The sequence below is a fragment of the Glandiceps talaboti genome, chromosome 19, assembly GCF_964340395.1.
Source record: "Glandiceps talaboti chromosome 19, keGlaTala1.1, whole genome shotgun sequence".
Classification (NCBI taxonomy): domain Eukaryota; kingdom Metazoa; phylum Hemichordata; class Enteropneusta; family Spengelidae; genus Glandiceps; species Glandiceps talaboti.
In genome coordinates, this window is record NC_135567.1 from 8,099,646 (window position 1) to 8,109,157 (window position 9,512).

Genomic DNA, 9,512 nt, shown 5'->3' on the forward strand with positions numbered 1-9,512 from the left:
ACATAATTAAGTAACATCTTGACTAAAATAGATAACACCACAGACGCAACTTAAAAAAAGATATACTCAAAAGTATATACACTTTGCCGATTTTAAGAATCTTCAGGCAGAGGTAGACTTGCTGACAACATCCGGGTCTTATACAGTGCTCAGCGCATGCAAAGACGCTCACGGCTACAGGTGTATTTTAGATACCCGAGGGCAAAGAGATGTTGTTTATTGGTGAACACGTGAACATAAGTCGTATATAGGAAGTTGTAATTCCCTTTTCGCATGTGTGTAGCTGTGTAAAAATCGAGTTGTACTGTACTGTTTAGTCTGTTGAACAATCACCATGGATACTAGCAAGGTAGCACATATGCAATATTGTTTACTCGACTAGATGAACAAATAAGGTCAACATGCCTAGCTTATCAGAGTAGTTTAATCAATGATTCATTTTGAAACATTACAGTTTCAATAATTTACCTATGTAAATATTAGTTATAGTTGAATAAAGTTCAGTAGTAGCTGGCTTGCTTGGTAACAGACTTCTGGTGCGTCTTTCCCTCTTTTATAAACCAATCCCTCACAAACATGTCATTGTCGAAGTTGACATGGGTTCAATCAATGTTATGCACTGTTTGTTATTAGTCTGATAAGCCTTAGTGTGTAACCGATATGTGTGAAATGCACAGATAGGGAATGTTTCTATTTTCAATTGGTGTTCAAACGCCAGTGAGTCACCACAATGAGGTAAACGTATAGGGAATTCCCCTTCTCAGTCCCCGCTTTATGAATATTAATGAGTTTTTACACAACATCAAAGTGTGAGGGCAGAAATCCCTTCTGAAGGTGACGATGGCGACTCCTGACTCAACAAACATAATAGTTGAACTACTAATATTAGTATACATACTAAACTGTCATGAAGGAAAGATAATGTAGTAAATCACTCCGAGATATGGAGATTGAAAAGTACCAAACATTCTTACATATCACAATTTATTGCACATCTGAATTTTCTGCACACATAATAGTTACAGTGCACTAAATTTAACAGCAATCAATTCAACGGCCTTCGGAATAAAGACTGGCATACACCATAGACCCTCAATATATAAGCATACACACAATTTGCATTACATACTACTACATACTGGCTTTGTATTTATAGCACTACATACTACTAAACACTAGCTTTGTATTCATAGCACTACATACTACTACATACTGGCTTTGTATTCATATCACTACATACTACTACATAATGGCTTTGTATTCATAGCACTACTTACTACTACATACTGACTTTGTATTCATATCACTACACACTACTACATACTGGATTAGTATTCATAGCACTACATACTACTTCATACTGGCTTTGTATTCATAACAGTACATACTACTACATACTGGCTTTGTATTCATAGCACTCCAGACTGGCTTTGTATTCAAATCACTCCATACTACACCATACTGGCGTTGTAATCATCTCACTGCATACTACTACACACTGGATTTGTATTCATATCACTACATACTACTGCATACCGGTTTGTATTCATATCACTACATACTACTACATACTGGCTTTGTATTCATAGCACTACATACTACTACATACTGTCTTTGTATTCATAGCTCTCCAGACCGACTTTGTATTCATATCACTACATACTACAAGCATACACACAATTTGCACTACATAATACTACATACTGGCTTTGTATTTATAGCACTACATACTACTAAACACTGGCTTTGTATTCATAACACTACATAGTACTACATACTGGCTTTGTATTCATATCACTACATACTACTACATACTGGCTTTGTATTCATATCACTACATACTACTACATACTGGCTTTGTATTCATATCACTACATACTACTATACATACTGGCTTTGTATTCATATCACTACATACTACTACATACTGGCTTTGTATTCATATCACTACATACTACTACATACTGGCTTTGTATTCATATCACTACATACTACTACATAATGGCTTTGTATTCATAGCACTACTTACTACTACATACTGGCATTGTAATCATATCACTACATACTACTACATACCGGCTTTGTATTCATAACACTACATACTACTACATACTGGCTTTGTATTCATAGCACTCCAGACTGTCTTTGTATTCATATCACTACATACTACTCCATATTGGTGTTGTAATCATATCACTACATACTACTACACACTTGCTTTGTATTCATATCACTACATACTACTCCATACTGGCGTTGTAATCATATCACTGCATACTACTACACACTGGATTTGTATTCATATCACTACATACTACTGCATACTGGTTTGTATTCATATCACTACAAACTACTACATACTGTCTTTGTATTCATAGCACTACATACTACTACACACTGGCTTTATATTCATAGCACTACATACTACTACATACTGTCTTTATATTCATAGCACTACACACTACTGCACACAGGCTTTGTATTCATAGCACTACCCTCACCAAACAGGAAAGCTTCCATTAGCTCTCAGAAAGCTATCAAAGACTACCCTTCGATAGCTATCCAAGGAAGACTTTTGATAGCTATCATCAAGGTGGTGATAACCCTCAGACACAGCAGAGGCAGGTATCTACTTAGCCATCGAGAGCTAGTTAGCCTTCCGATAGCTATACCTTAGCTCTGTGAGAGCACGAATTATTTAAATGAGAAGGCTAACTTAGCCGTCGATAGCTATCATTGATAGCTATCATTGATAGCTATCATTTTATGTAAATGAGGTGGATTGCTCAGCCATTGATAGCTATCACATACCCGTAGATAGCTATTTTCCTATCGATAGCTATCCATTCTTAGGGGGTATTCTACATGACGAGAGATATATAGCTAAGCCTTCCGATAGCTATTCTCAGAACACGAATTAGCCTTCCGATAGCTATTCTCAGAGCATGAACTATGATAAGAGAAGGCTTACTTACCATCTGATAGCTATCACGTACCTGCTGATAGATATTCTGTTCAAGTTATTGTACTTGTCAAAATATCCAACCTTGAGTATACGAGTGTCTGTCAGTTGCAAGCCAAGTATGCTTCAATAATAAACTGGTTAGCAACCACTCTTACCATCAAGATGTAGTAGAGAAATATGCACTAGCAACTTAGTAAATGATTGTTAGCTGGGATCTTTAAATAGCTACAAATACCTTGACTATCAAACAATATTTTCCCCAAAATGCACAAAGTTCTGTAAGTAGAAGCCATACAAAAGCATATACCACTGTAAACGAAACAAATTTAAGTGATAATACTATATTTATTTCATTTTAAAAAAAAATCAGATTGGTGCAACACATATCTGATAATAGGAACCATTGAAAATCAGAATCGACGTTGTTTGAAATATAAATGTCAGGAGAGGCAGTATAAGGAACAACAGCTCAATAAGACAATCAAAAGTTACAAATAATGTAATTGGAAATCAATATTGTACCATAGTTCAATAAGTCAGAAGAAGACATTGAAACATTTTCTCAAAATAATGAATGTTACAAAATTGTCACTTATTATCAATATTGAACACAGATCAGTATTTCAAAATTAGGCACTGAAACTCATTGAAAGTTCATATGTCTTCATGAACAATCTCACCAATACGCTAGAATTTTTTTTTTTTTTTTTTTTTTTTTGGGGGGGGGGGGTCAATTTTTTTCCTCTTTATATTTACTTTTTTTTTCAATTAAAGCATTTCAGTACCATTTTGAATTACCGACCTCTGCTGGGATTTTTTCATTGAAAGTTTTATTAGGCATCACGTCCAAGTTGTATCTTTAGCTTTTGCAGCAAGGTACACTGAAAGAAAAAGAAAATATATATAATCACTCAATGTATGATACTGATGTACACTGTATGTAAGTATACACAAAAGTTTAGAAACTGCTGATACATGTACATGTAGGCACATGGAGTAATTTTGTGGTACATTTTCTTGTACAACTACGCCAAATACATTCCACTTTCTGTTTTAATTTCATGAATTGTATGTGGTACATTTAGGAAATAATTGTTCATTTTGAAAAAATATATTGTAACAAGATCAGTTCACAGATACAAGATTTGCAATATTATTAGAAATTACCTATCATAATTTTATATAAATATATATATAAATATAACATACCTCTGACTGTATCAATATTATGAACATCTAGGACAGGTAAGTTGTGCCGCTCCTTGCCTCTCCTTAAACCCTGACACCACAGCTATTCATTAGTTCTTGCCTTGTAAAAACAAGGCCAAGAACAGAATTCATGAGCGATCCTGAAATATATCGAAAATACATGCAAGATATATGAAACCTCAGGCAGTAATACACTTTTTAAATCACATCTTAATGTGTCAACACAGACTCTCCCAGAATTCTTCCATAATAAAGGAGGATTCATGTTTAAATTTGAGGTTAAACATATAACTTGTCATCTAGAAACCGTTAATTTCACAATACACACCAAGATTGTGGTTATACACTCCAACTTTCAGCACAATCTACCTAAATGAGGAGTTGGCATTGAAGTAGTTTGTTTAAAAAATCAACTCTTAATGTTAAATCATTCACATTGTTTACATATAACATGTAAAAGGAGAAGATTCAAAGAATTTCATACTCAACCCCCCCCCCCACCCATCTCTACTTGTTTAATGTTCACTGTTAATCAAGAATTATTTTGCTATGATGCAGCAAGATTAACACTGTTTAAGGTTTGTTAGAAATTCATCAATCACTTACAAATGTGTTATTTGTTCCACTCATGTATGGTGACCACACAAGTTATTATTAAAATCAACTCACCACGATAATCCTTAGCTTTAGCAGCATTATTTTCTGCATCGAACAGACCAACAGAACTAACTTTTACATCACTATACTCAACAGGGTGTTCTGTTAGAATCACAAGTGGTCTCATGGACTTTGCACCCTGTGGAGATAAACAGACAAAATTATAGTGCCAGTTACAACTCGACATACAATTTGTTCAGTGTCTTCTACAATGAAGTGTTACTTTCATACATGTCAGACTATAATTGATTGTTCTATTCTATTCTAAGCTTAGAGAAAACACAACTAATATTGCACAAAAAATATTACATAGGCCATCGTAACACCGTTCCATAAAGAGTGTAAAAACTTAAAGTATTACAATCAATCAATCTTTATTGCGTAACATCATGCTTTAGCGAGCATGGTAAAGCATACAAAGATAAGTAAATAAAATACAGAAAAAGTATGCATTCACTGCCATATTTGACACATCTCAGTCCATGCGTCGGAGTTCTCAGAGTGCATATTTCAAGAGCTAGGATCTACTGTGCTGTTCATGGCAATCAGTGTAAGGAAATCTCAGAAAAGGTTCAGTAAATTTAGACAGTGACAAAGTAATTCTACATTAAGGCTAAGAAAAAAATAAAGCAGTTAATCATGGATTTCTCGACTGCACAAGGCATGCAATACTGAGTAAATATTACTTACTTGGTCACTTTGGCGAGTGGAACACCACAATCCCGTCGTAAAATTCAGAAATAAACACGTATTTCCCGCTGTTATCGAGTTACTTGACAGGGAATTCACATTTTAAGGTTGCTGCTATAGGCATGTCATTTCCTAAGAGATCTACTTTGGTCAACCATACTTCCCTCTCTTTACACATGTTACATAAGGTTAACGGTCAATGACCAGTTTGGTTGTTTGTTAAATGTAAACTCCTCTGCTCATCCACCGTACGCATGTTCATTATAATGACAGCCTTCACGGAGAACTTACACTGTATTAAAATGATGCCTGTTGCGAATAATTTGGTTTTATGAGCGCAGTGATCAAGCAAAAGCAACACTGATCAAGCGAAACGCATGAATGTCTTCAAGCTTCTACTTCTAGTCCATGGCAAAATACTGAGACTCTAGAAGATTGCTCTAAAGGGGGGGGGGGGTACCTTGTAGTTCCATTTTATTTTTATTTTATTTTATTTTATTTTTTTAAGACTAGAAGATTGTTTTACAGGCGTTGGGGGGGGGGGGGGGGGTTTAGCATGTAGTTCCATTTTATTTTTATTTTTTAACATTTTATTTTAACTTATTCCATTTTATTTTTATTTTTTAACATTTTTTTAAGATTATAAGATTTTTTATAGGCGGGAGGGTATAGCTTGTAGTTCCTTTTTTATTTTTTTTATTTTTTTGAGAAACACTTACATTACACTAGATGAATCGCAACTCATTAGTTTTTAAAATTCAAATTCTGTTGGTAATTATTAATAATGACTTCTTTACTGTTATATTGACAAGGTTGGACTTTTGTACAAATTGGTAATTGCACTTTAAGTGCCAACAACTCGCAACTTCAAGTTCTATCCAGAGCTTTATATCAGTCAATGTTTCTTCATGCCTCTGTCGATGGCTTGCTTTTTACTTTGCTCACATATGGCTGTTAATATTTCTGATAGCTATTATGTGGATGCCTGTTTTAGCCTTCACAACTTGTTAATTTACCTATCGAAGGCTGTGATAGCTTCGAAGGATAAGGGGGTTTAGCCTTCACATCTTTCTCAATGAGCCTTCAATAGCAGTGATAGCTATCGGAGGCTTAATTTTTACCTTAGCCCTCTGACTTAGCCTTCACAGTCTACCAGTCAATGGTTGTGATAGCTATGAAGGTTTGGGTTAGCCTTCACATCTTGTTCACTTAGCCATCAATGACTGTTCAGCTTAGCCTTCAATAGCTGTGATAGCTATCGAAAGCTTATTTTTCACCAAAATTCAGTTTTGAGAGCTATCGGATAGCTATCCGAGAGCTTATTTAGCCCTCCAGTTTGGTGAGGGTACACACTACTGCACACTGGCTTTGTATTCATATCACTACATACTACTGCACACTGGCTTTGTATTCATAGCACTACATACTACTTCATACTGGCTGTATATTCATAGCACTACATACTACTGCACACTGGCTTTATATTCATAGCACTACACACTACTGCACACTGGCTTTGTATTCATAGCACTACACACTACTGCACACTGGTTTGTATTCATATCACTACATACTACTTCACACTGGCTGTATATTCATAGCACTACACACTACTGCACACTGGCTTTGTATTCATAGCACTACATATTACTTCACACTGGCTGTATATTCATAGCACTACATACTACTGCACACTGGCTTTGTATTCATAGCACTATATACTACTGCACACTGGCTTTGTATTCATAGCACTACACACTACTGCACACTGGCTTTGTATTCATAGCACTACACACTACTGCACACTGGCTTTGTATTCATAGCACTACATACTACTTCACACTGGCTGTATATTCATAGCACTACATACTACTGCACACTGGCTTTGTATTCATATCACTACATACTACTGCACACTGGCTTTGTATTCATAGCACTACACACTACTGCACACTGGCTTTATATTCATAGCACTACACACTACTACACACTGGCTTTGTATTCATATCACTACATACTACTTCACACTGGCTGTATATTCATAGCACTACATACTACTGCACACTGGCTTTGTATCACTACACACTACTGCACACTGGCTTTGTATTCATAGCACTACATACTACTACACACTGGCTTTGTATTCATAGCACTACATACTACTTCACACTGGCTGTATATTCATAGCACTACATACTACTACACACTGGCTTTGTATTCATAGCACTACACACTACTGCACACTGGCTTTGTATTCATAGCACTATATACTACTGCACACTGGCTTTCTATTCATAGCACTACACACTACTGCACACTGGCTTTGTATTCATAGCACTACAGCCGAGTTTGTCATTTCAGACCTCAATAACTCTTTGTTTTTTAAAATTAAAATGAATTTATTAGGGAGAGATCAGTTTTCACGGCCCGGGGGGGGGGGGGGGCACCTCATTTTGGGACTCAATGAAGGGGGTGAATCATCATTTTTACAAAGTGAATAAAGGGGAGGGGGTCACCTTATTGTCAACAACTAAACGAAATCATGAGCCATGCTGCTGTACTAAAATTTCCATACACGTGATAAAATAAATAAAATATACTAGCATATAGAAGCTGTGTGTCAATTGTTTGACCGAATTTAGTGTTCGGCTATAGTTTAACTTAATAAACAACAAATTGATGTATCTTCCAAATAAGTTGTATTTTTTCACATGTATACATATATTTCCATACATGCCCATAGTACCTCTATATAGTAACCTATGACCTTGACGTTACTGACCAATGTAACTAAACATTGTACAAAAAGGTCAGAGAGGTCACACCTAATAGCTTTGGATCCCTGCCATTTATTTCATTATTTGTTTGGATTTGTTTACTTAATTTATTGTGCAGCTATAGTTTATATATATTCCTTGATGGAATTTCTTGATGAAATTTTCAGAATATATTATTCAATAATAAATGCATCCTGTCATACAAAAACTTTTCCAGAGCACACCTAATATTTATGATAATTAAATGTTTAAATTAACACTAACCCAATACATAGGTTATACATGTAGAAATTGATACAAATTAATTAATTGATAATTGTTTTTTTCTTCCAAGATATACACTAATCTACAAATCCTTGTATCAGAGGATAGAAAATAAGTATATGTATAACATATTATGATATAAAAGTGTTTGGACCAGTTTACATTTTTGGCAATTATGGTGATTCTAATCTGGCCACGCCCTTCCATGTATTAGAATAGGGAAAACATGAGTTCGTATGGTGACCACTGACAAATTATTAACACTTTGACTTTGAATATTGTAATTTCTAATGTTTATATATGTAGATATGGGGAGCTCAAAATAGATTTCATTATGAACATAGCTATCTTGTAACCATGGTAATTTAATGTCCAAATTGACCTTATAATACCTGCCATGCAAGAAAACCACATCCATTTCGGTGATAGATGCACACACAGTGATAGCCCTTATTAGTACTTAATAAGATCCTAGGAACAAAATGAAACTTGTTTTGAATATTACATGATATAAAGTAATACCATCGAAAATCATTAAGTAAACAAACAAATAATAACAATTTGGCAGGGGTCAAAACATTTGTATATATTCAGGCCATAGATTCGTGTAGCTGTACATATTGGGCAACACTTGGGTCAATTATAACACCTTACTTATATCAATAATGAAACCCTAGCACAAAAGTAAAACCTCTTTTGAATAGTTCATGAGTCAAGATATTACCATTAGAACGTATTAAGTAAACATAGAAAAAAGAATAATTTGGGAGGGGCCACAACATTTGCATATATTCTGTATTATGTGTATCTGTATATTAGGCAAAACATAGGTCTTTTTAGCACAACAGAACTGATAAGGTTCAGAAGTATGGCAAAAAAGTGTATATGTCTGTCTGTCTGTCTGTCTGCCTGTCTGCATGTGTGTGTGCATGTGTGTGTGTGTGTGCATG